Raw genomic sequence first — 14,968 nt, forward strand, 5'->3', positions numbered from 1 at the left:
CAGCATCGCACAGCAAAGTCCGAGGTTTTGAAGGACCCACCCCCTCAAGGTCTGTTCTTCTCGGCTATCCCCCGAGTCTCCTGCCTACCACTCACTCCTTTTCCACTTCCCTTTCTGAGTTTCTCGACCTTCTTTGCTACCTTCTGTGCCCCCTCTGCACCCCTGCCACAGCATCTAGCTGCATGGGCCAGCACACCAGCTCACCCTGGATGCCACTTGACACTCCTGCAGAGCTTGGCTTGGCTGCCTTCTGTCTGCAAGGGGCCGGACATCCTAGCCATGAGTTCCTTCTGCATTTTGGCACCCCGGATACTTAGCCCAGAAGCCACAGCTCCAGACCGACCAGCCGCCCAACATTGAACTTGACAGCTGTACTCCACGTGAGACACTGAAGCTTCTCTGGCTTTGGGAGAGGATGTTAACTCTAAGTGTCTCCAGCTAACCTGACGGGGCAGGCTTTGCTGGCCACAGAGGGAAATGCACGCACCTGCCCACCGGGAGTGGCCAGGGAGCCATTGACATGATCTGAGAGGCACAGGGAAACCACAGGGTAAACCAAGGGGACAGTGAGAGCACGGGAGGGGCCGGGTACCACCCAGAGTCCCCATGGGGTGTGTGAGGCAGTGCCTTGATCTAGGAAAAAGCTGTGTAGAATGGGCTTCCCTCAAAGCGATGGCCTGCTTTTGGGTAATCCTGTGCCAGAACTTTCATCTGAGTGGGAGAAGCTAGAGTCACAGAGCACAGCCGGAGGAAGAAGGACCAGAGGGTGTGTTCCCTTTAGATCCAGGGGATCCCCCGTCCCACCTGTGAGGAGGCTCTGTGGGGTTACAGTCGCCTGCACCAAGCTCAAGGTGAGCTGGGAAACCCCACACCCCTGCAGGCTCTCCGGCAAAGGAGCCAGCAGCCGTCATCAGGGGAACCCTGCAGATCTGAGGCAGGTCAGAGCTGGGGGATTGGGAACACTGCATCCTCACCACCTCGCCACTAGGAACAGAAACACCCACACATCAGGGCACGCTCATTTGTTAGGTGTCTCACTAAACCTTATAGGGCCCCGCAAATCTGAATGAGCTCCCCCAGACTGTCCCAAGTTGATAAACAGTCCCAATCAGAAAACAGGATCTGTAATGAGATGCTAGGGGTGGCTGGGTTGCTGACGCTGGGCATCCCTGGCCCCTGTCCCATGCTGCCTCCCACCACAACAACAGGGAAGTTAGAGATCCACTTCCTCAGTCTCCCCTTTTGTTGGCGTGGCCAAGCAAAGTGAAGCAGAAGTCTTCTGAGAACGTTGCAGCACAGAGAGTACAAGTCATATGCTCCCAACAGCCTCCCTGCCGCTTCCAGCCCTAACTGTGGACCTGGAACTGTGGCCAGTGTCCCTACAGCAGAACACCAGCACTTTAAGGAGGGTGGAGGGTCAAGGGAAGGAACTGGGCCTTTGTCCACACCCCTGAGCCGTTTGTCCCAGCCCTGGGAATCTTGTTATGGGAGATCTCTATTTCTGTGGCTGTTTGGCTGGGTCCTTGTTCCCTTGCAGCCCAAAGCATTTCTCACTTGTAAACTGGGCTTGGAATCTGAACAGGGCTCTCCCCTTAGGCCCGGCTATGGCCTTAGGGTAGCCCAGTAGGCCCCTCAGAGCCGTTTCCCCCTGTGCAATGGGATCATGATTCCGGCAACACAGGGAATCTCAGGCTGCTCTGAATGCTGTAAAAACACATACTCTTGGCTGGGTGGTTCAAACAACAGACATTTATGTCTCCTGTTCTGGAAGCTGGAAGTCCGAGATCTTAGGTGTTGGCATCTGGGAGAATTCTCTTCCTGGTTTACAGGATGGCGACCTTCTCGCTGTGTCCTCACATGGTAATGAGAGTCAAAAAGAACTCTCTCCAATTTCTTCCTCTTCTTTTGAGGGCACTAATCCAACTGTAGTCCTTCTCCAGGACTCATTGCCCCAGGCCTTCCCAGTGGGGGAGGGCATGTGGCAAGGCCCTGAGGGCTCTGTTTCCTGCCTCTTTGCAGAGAGGTCTTGCTTGGTCCAGGAATCACACTGGAGTCTGTGGTGTCCCAGAAAACCCCGCACAGCCTGCTTTCGGAAAGAGAAGAGCTTCCACTTCCTCCTACACAGGCAGCCCAGAGGTAAGCAGCAGCGTAGGCTGGAGGGGGCGGAGAGGGGGTTCCTCAACTCTTGCAGCAGCTTCTAAAACTCTATCCAGCAAGACTCTGGGTCATGGGCAGTGGGTGTCAGCAGAGCAGAAGGCAGCAAGGTTCACCTCTCCCTTTATGGGGGTTTCTTGGACACGGTATTTGTCTCCACGGGTCCCTAAGATCCTGTTGGTCCAAACACAGTCATGAAGCATGCCCAGCTCCCGGGGAGGCTAGGAAAGTCAGAGATTTTAGGATTTTTTTCTGTCTCTGCATCCGAGGCCCTTGGGGACATTTCCAGGGTGCAGCAAGGCTCTGAGTGAGGGTCACTTTTAGCGCCTTCCTTTGGGAAGTGGCCTTGGGTGCAATGTAAGGAGCCCATTGTTCAACTACAGAAATCCCTTCCTTGACCAGCCCGGTTCCACACTGCCCATGCTTATGGAGGGGAGACCTATCTCACCTGGGCACTTGTGAGATTAGAACTTATCTTTAAAAAGAACAAAAACATCGCCTTTTCAAAAAAGTACTTTGGTTTCCTGAAAGGAAGGAAGGGGGATTGTGCTGTGATATTTCAGGCCGCTCCTGTGTCCTATGAACTGCGGTGGAATCAGACACCTTCCAACTTTAGCAGTGAAGGGCCTCAGGCACACTTACTGTCTGCGAAGGGCTGTACTTCCTAAAGAATGCTGCAGTAGTATCACCCACTTCCCATGCTCTGCTACTTCCCCCTCAAAAAGTAGAGGCTAGGTCTCCTCCTCTTGAACCTGGTTGGGCCTTTGTGACTGCCCCAGGGCACAGACTCTGGTGGGAAGTGTTGCTGAGTGACTTCTGGAGGCCCGGTCATAAAAATGCACTTCCCTTTCCATCCCTTGGGGCCCTGGCTCTTGGAAGCCAGCCCACCATACTGGGAGCAAGCCCACAGAGTCTATAGGGAGGCCTGCTTGCAGAGGAATCAAGGTCCCAGAGCCACAGACCAGTGGGCCACCCGGACTAACTTGTCAGCCATGTGAGGGAGCCATCTTGGAAGTGGCTTTTCCTGAGGCAGTTGAGCTAGCTCCGCTGACCCCATTGGCACAGAGGAGCCAACCTCTCTGAGTCTTGCCCAAATTGCAGAGTTGTGAACAAAATGGACTACAATGGTTATTTCCAGCCACTAAGTTTGGGGTGGTTCTTAGGGAGCAAAAGTAACTTGTACTTCAAATGAGTCTCACAAAGTGATGCTGGAGTAGAGATGTGACTCCAGGACTCCTGACGTTGGTTCTGGTGCTCCGGGATGGCTGAGCAGGAGATATGTGTTCTGGTTGACCAGGTGGAAAAAGCTGAGATACCACCAGGAAATGGGCTGTCAGAGATCAGAGGGGTTGTATGTGATGACGGTGACCTGGCTTGTTGAATGACCCAAGGGTCCTACTGTGGCAGACCTGGATCTCTCATATGATGGCAGACTCAGCTCTGCCCTCATGAAGACTCCCTCTCCCACAGTGGAACAGAGCCATTCCCCGCTCACCCAAGCCCTCTTCTCTAGGCAGAAATCACAGAGGCCACAGGTGTCTGGATCAGGAGTGGGCCCAGACCCCAAAGTTCCCCATCTGTAGGTGACCCATGACTTAGTCTGATATGAGAGGCTGTGTCCAAATGGATTATTGTGATTATCTAAATCAATCAGTTCCTTCAGCAACTTAACTTACAGACACCAAGAAGAACATCACGTAGGAAGAGGGCCCAGAAATACAATGATGAGTCCTATGCAAGACAGGTTTGAAGAAAGAACAATGATGAATTTACCAGTTAGGATCTGTGTTCATCTGTTAGTAAATCTCACATAAATATCAAGAACTGCTAGTCTCCTTCCCTGTAAAAGAAATCCAGCATTAGACAATCCAAGTAAATTATGGGAGGTTCCATGATGTCACTTGGGATCCAGGCTCCATTCAGTTTTCTCTTTGATTTGTAGCATATGACTTCCTGCATTGGGGTTGCCTCATATTCACAAAATGGCTCCTGGAGCACAAACCATCACATTTGCATCCCAAGCAGTCAGCTAGAGAAAGTGGCATAGGTCAAATACCAGATGTTTCTTCCCATTCTTACAAAGCTTTTGGCAGGTCTCACCCAAAAACTTCTGCTTCCATCTCATGAATCTCCATTTGCTTCGGAAAGGCTTAGAAATGTAGTCTTTTAGCCAGGTATCTTACTGCTTAGCATAAAATTTGCAAGATGAAGAGGATATATGGACACTTGAATAATGGATAGGTATGGTGGTTTTCAAATATGTCCCCAATTTTGGTCATTTTTCACTTCAAAAGTAGAGCTTAATCTCCACCACACCCTACCCTACTTTGAATCTGGGCCAGACTTAGCAAGTCTCAGAAGAGCCAATGATTCGGATGTGGCAGAAGTTGACTTCAGAAAAAGCATAGCTGTTGCTTGGCTTTCTCTCTAGACCCCCTGCTCTGGGTCAGGAAAGCCAGCCACTGTGTTGTGAGAACACTCCAGCAGCCCCATGGAGAGGAACCGAGTGGGAAGAAATGGAGGCTTCCCACGAGCAACTGTTACCAACCTGCAGCCATGTGGGGGAATCACTGTGAAAGCACATTCTCCAGCCCAGTCAGGTCTTCGCATGACTGTGGTCCAGCCAATGTCATGATGGCAATTCTATGAAGACCCAAGCCAGAACCCCCCAGCATAGCCCTTTCCAAATCCACAGGAACTGTGAGTCATAGTAAATATTGTTATTTTGAGCCTCTAAGGTTGGTGGCATGGAGATGAGCATTCATCCATCTTGTCAAAGGAGGCTCTGAGGAGGAAGAGAGCTCATCACATGAAGTCCCTGAGTTCCCCTACTTCAGTGCTGTGAGCACCAGGGGAATCTCCAGTAAGTCCCCTAGTCAAACACAGAGTAAGTCTCCTTGAAAATCCTTTAGCTCACTCATAGAATCCAGACCTCACACCTAAGGCTACCATCACTGGTTTTCCCCTTTCCAGGACTGAAAGAGATCATTTTCCTCTGAGCATTAGGCCAGTCATTTCTCAGTTTAAAGAAACCATGTCTGCTCCAGTTGCTATTTCTGTGGGACAACCCCCAGGACAATGCCCTAAAGCGACGATCATTGCTTTTGTTGGCTAAGAATTCTGCCAGGTCCTGGAAGGGATGGTTTCTTTCTGTTTCACCAATGTCTGGGATCTCGGCTGGGAGGTCTGGAAGGCTGAGGTCCTCAGGTCCTCCACATGACAGTCAACTGCCAAGCTGCTTCTCCACTGACATGCCTGGACTCTGGTGGGGATCAGCCACCAGGTCAGGGCAGCTGGATTTCTAATACGGAAGCTCAGGGCTCCAAGAAGGAGCAAATGAAAATACCCTCCAAGAGAGCCATGTGGGAGCTGGGGGAAGGGAGGCTCAAGAAATCAGACATCTTCCCTTCTACTGTACTCTATTGGTTAAAGCAGTTAAGAGCTGCCTAGAACCAATGGGAAAGGTGTCAAAAACTTTGAGGTCATTTTCTTAAAAACTGCAACAATGTTGCAACAATGTTTAAAACTGCCTTGTAGTATTGCAACAATTTCTGCTTTCACCTGAATTTCCCCTTTAGCTTGACAGTGTCCTGGAGGCTCAGGGCATCCCTGGTCCCTCCTGGCTGGCACTGCAGGCCTCCCAGACCACAGAGGCAGCTCCCGCACCATCTCGACCTCTTTGTCATCAGCATGTGGTGGAGGTGCGGTGGGTGGAAGTGTGTGTGCCCCTCCTGAATGGGTGTGTAAATGGGCTGCTCACCTGCTTCTCTCACTCTTGGCCAGCCTGGGAATTGGGACTGCAATGCTTGAGTCCAGACTTCCCATTCCCAGAGTTCCTGTCTCAAAGTGACATATAGGCAGATAAAGGTCATCAAGGGGGGCCATCGAGGTGACAACAGAATGTGGATGAGGGGGCGCCTGGGTGGCTCAGTGGGTTAAGCCGCTGCCTTCAGCTCAGGTCATGATCTCAGGGTCCTGGGATCGAGTCCCGCGTCGGGCTCTCTGCTCAGCGGGTAGCCTGCTTCCCTCTCTCTCTCTCTCTCTGCCTGCCTCTCTGTCTACTTGTGATCTCTCTCTGTCAAATAAATAAATAAAATCTTTAAAAAAAAAAAAATGTGGATGAGGAATTCCCCCATTCCCTATGCACCTGTTTCCTGAGGGGCTGTATGGCTGAGGGACTGGGCACAGCAGGGAAGTGGAGTGTTGGACCATCCAGTAACTGACCCCATGGCTGGCCCAGACCAAGGGGCATCCTCCTCCACTCTGAGAGGAGCCTTTGGGGAGCCTGCCTCACAGTCACCCACCAGACCCAAGGCAGACCAGACCACTCAAAGGGGCTTAGCCAGCAGTTCCCAGTGGAAACTATTTCTGGACTTCCAGGAAATGATTTCTGGTCAGAGACAGCAGCCTCTTGGCTGCTCTCAAGTTAACCTGCAATGAGATTAAAACTGATTCATTTTCAAATTCTCCTTTCCTTTCCCTGCGGTGGGGTGGGGAGAGCATGGGGGGGTGGGTGGAGGGGGCATTTCTGTTTTCCCCAAAATGTCAATAGCCCTGGTTGTACGGCTATCTGTTTTACCTGTGAAAGAAGTTTTATACCAAACACCAAGACAGGAAGCTCCAGTTCAAAGAGGCTTGGACAGAAAGAACCAACTCAGACTACATTTTTAAAGATATTTTAAATCAACGAATTTAACTCTAAACCCGGCAATAGTAACTGCTAACTCTCTTGGTGTACTATCTTGCAGAGGAAACCCAAAGCCCAGAAAACCAACTGAAGAGAAGGTGTGGAGGACGGATGGATGTTCCTTGCCCCCCTCCAAACCGCTGGGGAGACAGCAGACCCCGTGTGCCCACCTGACCATGAATCAAGTGGGTATGACTGAGGAGATGGTCTCTGGCCCCCATTTCTGGGATTTTATGATGCCCGAGCAATGTCATCTGGAGTACTAGCATAAAAGAATGTTGCCTCATTTGTCCACTACCATCCAAACCTCACCACCCTTCCCTTCTTCACCTAAGTCCTGCATGCAAACAGCCAACAATTAAAGATATTGCCCATTGCAAATCCTCCCAATCCCATTAATGGGAATATTCATTAGACAGGATTTCCATGTGAGCCCAGAATGGACCAGCCTTGCTCTGATTTAATTGATTTGATAAATCTCCACATTAATTAGCTAGCTGCCCTTAGGCTGGGGGTGGGGACACCAATATGAGGTAAAACAACTGAGGCTTCGGGCTCTGCCTCTTGGTATGTGTGGCCTGGGGGAAGTCTGTCAAGCTGACTGAGGCTCAGTTTTCTCACCTGTGAAATAGGGAGGAATGGCACCTTCCTTGTAGCATTTGCATGTGTATCCAAGTGTCAGCGGAGTTCTTAAGTGTTCCCAAAGGTTGGGGCTCATTCGTACTGACCGGAGCTTGGCAGGAATCTCTGAATTATGTCAAAAGGATGAAAGTCAGCATTTGACCCTGAACACCCACCCAGGGAGAGGAGCACAAATCACAAATAGCAGGTGACCAAGTGGTGAGACTGGGAGGGGACACGCAGAACAGGCAATTATCATGGCAACCAGAGATCCTCCCAGATTATCGGGAAGGAAGGCGGGATCCCATGTCAGTTGCCCTGTTTAAGAGTGGGCCCCATCTGCTCCAGAAAGCCTGGAAGGGACCATCCATCATTTTAACATGCTTTCCTCCTACATTTGTTGCAGACACTGTAAATATCTCTTCGGTCTTTCAGTGGCTGGTCTCAGAAGCATTTCTGGTTTTAATCTTTTGGCATGTAAGCGTGCAGCAGATGTGAAGCCGGCTTTCCTCATTTAGGACCTGATGAATTATTTTGTACTCCAGGACCACTGGGAGATGGGACACGAAAGCAGTTTCCTACCCCACCCCCATGTCATACAACAGAGAATGGCTTGTTTTTCTTTTCACACGTCAAGCCGTCAGTGACTGTGTTGAGGTTTGGGTCAGAAGTTTTTCATCTAATCATCCAATTCTGAAATGGTCAGATTTAAGGCTGCAAAGGCTCATGGTCAAAGTCTTCCTGGACCGAGTAATTCTTTATGATGCTGTGACTAAGTCGGGATACAAGAGCAGGTGGGAACCTACGAGTGCCCCCTGGGCTGGATGAAGAGGACACTGCTTGCCTTCTGTTGGTGGTGGGGTGAACATCAGGACATCACAGGATGGTCCTGGATAAACCCCAGCCACCCTCAGCCCAGCTCCGGGCCATGGCTTGTGAGTAGTGGCAGAATTTACAGGCAGTGACCGCCCTGGGAAGGAGAAGTAGGAGGATGATACCCAGAGCTGACACCCCACATCCTGGCCACCACCAAGAAGCCAACCCTAGAGACTAACACTGTAGAACAAAACACAACCCTTGCTTGGCCTGGCACCGAGCGCCTTCTTCATATACCTTGTTTTCTTGTTTTTCTTCCATCCATTCCTCTCACTTCCACTTTTGCATTAGTTAAGGCAAGCTAAGCCCCAATAACACATAGGCCCCTAACTGTTGTGACTCAAATATAGTGGCCATCCAGGAGAGTGCTGTTGACCACATATCTGGTCCTTGTCTCTTCTGGTAGATAGAGGTTCCGGTGGTTCCGTCACCCCAGAGGGCTTTGTTGTCATAATCATCCAGTTGGCAGAAGGGGAAAGAGAACATGCAGGACAGAAACCCACCCACTTAAAAGCCCCAGGGCGGAAGCAGCCCATGGCTCCTCCACTCCTATCCCCTAACCCGGACTGGGTCACCTGGTCCCGTGGAACTGCACAGGTGTGTGGGGAATGCTGTCAGTCCCTGCTATAGAAATTAGGGATAGATTTTGTTGCTGCCTCAGTCCATTTGGATGGCTATAACTGAACACCTCAGCCTGGGTGGCTTATAAACAATGCACATTTATTTCTCACAGTTCTGGAGGCTGGAAGTCCTAGATGAAGGTGCCACAGATTCTGTGTCTTGTGAGAACCCACTTCCTGGTTCATAGACATGAACCTCACATAACGCTGGGTCCTCACAACACAGAAGGGGCAAAGGGGGCTCTCTGGGGTCTCTTCTGTGAGGGCCCTAATCCCATCCATGGGGGCTCCATCCGTATGAACTTTTTTTTCAAAAGATTTTATTTATTTACTTGAGAGAGAGAGTGAGAGAGAGAGAGCTTGAGAGGGTTAGAGGGAGAAGCAGACTCCCTGGTGAGCAGGGAGCCTGACTCGGGACTCAAACCCGGGACTCCAGGACTCCAGAATCACAGCCAGGGCTGAAGGCAGTCTCTCAACCAACTGAGCAGCCCTGGCACCCTTCCACCCTTATGACCTATTCACTTCACACGAGGGGTTAGGTTTCAACCCATGAATTTGATGGGGCGGGACACAAGCATTCGGTCTATAGCAATGGGGTGCTGAGAGTCTGAAACATCTTCTAATTTGATTATTCCTTACATCGAAGTTATATAAGCAGATACCTTAAAGGTGCAAGGTTTGCTATGAAATGGCAGTCCCTCAACTTCCCTTCCTTCCTTCCCCCACCCCAGAGACGATCCCTTTTGCCTCTTTTCCCTGATGATTTCTGGAACTCAAACAGTGCATGCTTGAGTTTTCTATTGTATAACAAATTACCCCAAGTTTTAGCAGCTTTAAACATCCATTCATGGTCTGGCAGCTCTGTAGGTCAGCAGTCCAGGAATGGGCCAGCTGGCTTTTCTGCTCATGTTCTGACGAGGCCACATTCAAGGCATCATCCAGGCCGCATTCTCCTCTGGTGCCCAGGGTCCTCTTCCAAGCTCCCACGATTGTGATTTAAGTCTGTTTTTTGTAGTTGTGGGGCTGAGGTACTGAGTTCCAGTTGGCTGTCATCGGGAGGCCAGTCTCAGCCACCCATGTTCCTTGCCATATAGCCTCTCTTCCATCTTCAAAGCCAGCATCACAAAATCTCCCCCACCTCAAATCCCTCTCATGCTTCCAATCTCTCTGACCTCCCTATCTGACCCGTAGACCCAGATAAACAGGCTCAGGTGATTGGGTCAGGCCTACCAGATAATCTCCCCATCTTAAGGTCAACTGATTTGGGCCTTAATCACATCTGTAAAATGCCTTTGCAGAAACAACTGCTTTAGTGTTGGACTCTGTGGGGGGAGGTATGTGTAGTCCGGGGACTGGAATGTTGGGGGCATCTTAGAACTCTGTTCCCCACAGCAGGATCACATTGCTACCTCTTGGGCTTTCAGTTTGGGGTGCTGTTGGTTATCTCCCCAAACGCAGATGTGGACTTAGCCTCCTACCCTCTTGCCTCCTCTGCCCATGTGCACTCCTCAAAAGGTCCCATTAGAGTGACATAGAGCAGTTCATTAGATCAATGCTCCACGTTTGTTATTCTCATGGAAATACCCTCTGTAACTGAGCCAAGTGGTCAGCTACAATGGACTCCTTTTGTTTTCTTTGGAGCTCTTGATTGCCTTCTTTTTTGTTCACTGAGTTTTCTATGTACTTACCATTAATTCAACCACTAACTTTTTGCCTGTTTTCTCAATATCCTCAGAAGCCACATTTTGTCACAGGTTTTGGGGGAGGTATTACTACTTGGCTGAGTAGCTCAGCTCCTTGTCTTCTGGGGACCTCATGGGTCTGCACCTGGCTCTCGGTAAGGTAGGGCAGTGCTTGTGACTGTTAAGAACAGAAGTAACTGCCAATGTTCCAGAGCATGGCTGCCCCATTGATCTGGATGCTGGCATCAGGGTGACCATGCCCCAGAGCGTCCCCAGCTAACCCTCGATGTATCGAGAATTAAACTTTTGATATTTGAAGCCACAGAGCTTTTGGAATCATTTGTTACTATCACATAACTTAGCTGCTCCTGACTGATGGAGAGTGGTGACCAAGTGTGGGGGTGTCACTGCAGCAGAAGATAAGATTTGTAGCATTGGCTTAAGGGCTGGTGAGCAGGCAGAAAGAAAACTGATGGTGAGAGCCTGAAGGATGGCCATCATGTACCCAGTGGTAGAGTATTTGATAAATTGTCACCTGGGATAACTTGGAAGAATCAAAGAAAAAAGACTTAGGGGTATTACTCTACCACCAAAGATTAAGAGGCTCAAAGAACTCACAATTAAGTTGAGAGAGAAATGCATGTATCAAAAAGCACCGGAAAGTGTCTATTGACAACATAACTAACTGGAATCAAACAGATTAGGTAAAAGTTAAGTACATTCTAATTTCATAGGTTAGTAATATTTAAAATGAGAACACTTTATCTTTAAAAAAAAAATCAATGGAGTTCAGCCTTTTGATGTGGGTCATAATGCTACATACTCAGCTGTGCTGCCCCAGTTGCCAGGCCACTAAATGTATCCAAGTGTTGACTAGGGGTGTCTAAATAGCAGAGGAAAACTGCCACAAGGGACTGCCCAGAAACACTCCACAGATAAGGAGGATACAGAAGGAAGAAATACAAATTAAAATATGCACACACATCCGTGAAACCATGAAGAAATGACATTTCCAGGCCTGTGACTTTGCAAGTTGATACTGTCCCTCTGTATTTTTTGTGTTCTCAAGTTCAAAGGCATGAAGAAAAAAACGCTTTACATATATAGCTTATGCTGTATAAATATACCATCTATAGTTACTTTTTTACTGTCATTGGAGAATATTTTGCTATTCTTCCTCAGTTATAATATTTTTACCAGAGCCATATAGGCCTGAACAATGCAATTTGAATTTCGTTGCATTCTTAAATGGATTGAAATGGGAAAAACCTACTATTTGCTCTAGAGCCTATGCAATTTTTTAATAAGATTTTATTTATTCATTTGAGCGAGAGTGAGAGACAGCGTGCGTGCACACACACAAGCAGGGGGAGGGGAAGAGGAAGAGGTAGAAGCAAACTCCCTGCTGAGCAGGCCGCCTGATGCAGGACTCCGTCCCAGGACTCTGGGATCATCACCTGACCTGAAGACAGAATCAGCTTAACAGGCTGAGCCATCCCCGCACCGCTAGAGCCTATGTATCTTAAGAAATCATATCTGAAATGCGGCGCCTGGGTGCCTCAGTGGGTTAAGCCTCTGCCTTCGGCTCAGGTCATGATCCCAGAGTCCTGGGATCGAGCCCCACATCGGGCTCTCTGCTCAGTGGGGAGCCTGCTTCCCCCTCTCTCTCTGCCTGCCTCTCTGCCTGCTTGTGATCTCTGTCTGTCAAATAAATAAATAAAAATCTTAAAAAAAAAAAAAGAAATCATATCCGAAATGCCTCTCACATCTGTCCTGTTTTTAAGTGAGAGGCATAAACTATATTTATTGTCTTCCCTGTGTTTACATCAATGTCCTGTTGAAAATATTCTGAAAATATAATTATTTAAGAATGAAAAGAAGTTAACTAAATTTTTGAGAGAAACTATGCACAAGGACTAATAGAATTTGTGGCTGGAATTTATGATTACCCTTAATCTCCACCCTTCTACAGATGGAAATGGGCTGGGAATCACCCAGCTCCCGAGGAGGGAGTATTTCCCAAGCCCACCCCCACCCGTGCAGATAAGGAAGACTGCGGTGAAGAAAGAACCCCCAGGGGTGAAGCAAGACTCTAAAGACCAGTGCACTGGCCAGGCCTTCCCAGACAGCAGGATTGGGATGATTCCGGGAATATCCTTGCTCCTGGGTGGGGAAAAATACCCGCCAGGCAGGATTTTAGGTTTGCTATGGATGTGCTTTACCGGGACCCTCCCGCTCCTCTGCTTTTTGAATCAGGGTGTTTGTTGTGTTATTCTGTCCCTTTCTCCCACGGTGCACTGGGATTGTGCATTGGGGCTAGGAGTGGGGTGGGGGTAGGGGGCATAGATAACTTATCTTTAGGTCATAGGTTTCTAGACTAAAAAGAACCGTATGAGCCAGTCACGTATAGAGACCACTGAGCCTGCTACAGAGGTCCTGGAACTCGAATGGGAGACTGCAGTCTCCCTTGCCTCAAATCCCTGTCATCCTTCAGTCTCGTATCTCCCTGTCCTTGGCCTCTAGATCCAGATTTAAAAGGCTCATGGAAGTGGGGCAGGCCCACTTGGGGAGGGGAAAAGTAGATTTTACATGTGGGAAAGAAGGCTCGAGTGACACCTCTGGGTCAGTGCTCTCACTGTCCCTCTGCCAGGATGACCAGCATGTTCCAGAGAGTCTGTTCCATCAACCTGTCTGTCCCCGGGTGCCTCGCTGGGAACTCGTAGCTTGGCCAGAAATGAACCTTTGAGATCTGCAGGTTGTTTGTTCTGAGGAACGGCCCAGCCTCTTTTGACTGATACAGTCTATCTTACCCTTGGAAGGGGTGTCCTCAGAGCTTCTGCCTTGCTCCAGTTTCATCTGGTTGCCCTCTGGACCCTTCCCCACCCTCCCATGTGGGGTGCTTCCTGGATCATGTGCCTCCCTCTTCATTGTTGGAGCTCTTCATCTTGGAAGTGTTATCTCTGGTAGCTTCCTACCATGAGAAACAATATACGCAAGGTAAATTTTGTGGGACCTCGTGCATCTAAAAATATTTGGTTTGTACTTTGGGTGAAGATGGGAAAATAATTTTACTTTAGGTTGCCTGAGGCTTTGTTTCTTGCCTTCTAACTTCTACTTGTTGCTGTAGAGGAGCTCACAGACATTCTTGACTCCTGACAATCTTGATGTGACCTGCTTCTATTGTCAGGACACTTGTCCCCATTATTCCGAGCTTCAACAGCAATCTGCTTTTGGGTAGGGCTATTTTCTTCCCAGCGTGCTGGGCTCCCTGTGGGCCCTTTCAACACACATTCTTCACTAGTGGAGACTTTTCTTGGGTTAATTCATTGATGACTCTGCCCACCCCTTGTGTTTTCTCTAATCATTCATTCAGGGTCCCTGTTTTTTGATCAATGGACTTTCTGGATGGTCCTCTAATTTTTTTCTCTATTTCCCATCTTTGGCGTTCTTTTTTGTTCTACTTTAAAAAAAAAAGATTTTATTTATTTTAGGGAGAGAGAGAGAGAAAGAACACAATTGGGGGAGGAGCAGAGGGAGAGGGACAAGCGGACTCCATGCTGAGCACAGAGCCTGATGCAGGGGCCAATCCCAGGACCCTTAGATCATCACCTGAGAGGAAATCAAGAGTCAGATGCTCAACCGACTGGGCCACCCAGGCACCTCTTATCCTACTTTCCTAGGGATTTCCTCAACTTTATCCTCCATTTCCCCTCTTGAAGGTTTTTCCTTTCTGCTATCTTATTTTAAATTTCCAAGAGCTTAGTTCTCTGAATGTTTCTTTACATGTGTCCCACTTTCATGGGTTGCAATATCTTAATTTCTTCAATGATATTATTAATAGTTATGTTGTCATGGACTTCTCTCTGTATAGTCTCTGTATATTCCAACTTGCTTTTAAAAAAATCCATTGGGGCTCTAGATTTCATGACACAGGGCTTTCCTGAGATGCCAGGTCAACTTTGGCTGTGTGTCAAAGACTGATTAGAAGCCCTATCCACACATGTGGGGCTCATGAAAAGTGGCCTTTCCTTTGGGTGATCTGGCATAGTTGTGCAACCACAGCTGCCAGAAAGTTTAGGTATTTCCCTTGGCCTGGTCTGATGCCACAGAAAAGACCCTTTGTCTCCTGGCTCCTGCCATCTTAAATGCCAAAAGGGAGCAGGGTTGGTCTCACTATCCAGTGTCTATCTGCTCATTTAATCCCCCCCCCCTTCCTATTATGGCTCCTCCGCTGTCAGCTGTGCCTGGGGTCTCCCAACCCAAGATGCTCCCTTATACCTTCTTTAGACAATAACCATCAGCTTTTGTCAGGATGGGGAAGGCTGCAC

General features: G+C 48.9%; 1 long non-coding RNA gene across 2 annotated transcripts; it reads left to right on the forward strand.

Moving 5' to 3' along the window:
• Window positions 1-233: 233 nt before the first annotated feature.
• On the forward strand, window positions 234-9,233 carry LOC125105017 (uncharacterized). Of its 2 annotated transcripts, XR_007128783.1 has the most exons (4): window positions 234-380; window positions 2,020-2,136; window positions 6,903-7,026; window positions 7,869-9,233. It is a non-coding gene; the product is annotated as an uncharacterized LOC125105017 (long non-coding RNA). The 2 variants fall into 2 exon arrangements; XR_007128784.1 differs by lacking the exon at window positions 234-380 and having other exon boundaries at window positions 1,752-2,136.
• The last annotated feature ends 5,735 nt before the right edge of the window (window positions 9,234-14,968 follow it).

This window comes from Lutra lutra, chromosome 7 (genome assembly GCF_902655055.1).
Source record: "Lutra lutra chromosome 7, mLutLut1.2, whole genome shotgun sequence".
NCBI lineage: Eukaryota > Metazoa > Chordata > Mammalia > Carnivora > Mustelidae > Lutra > Lutra lutra.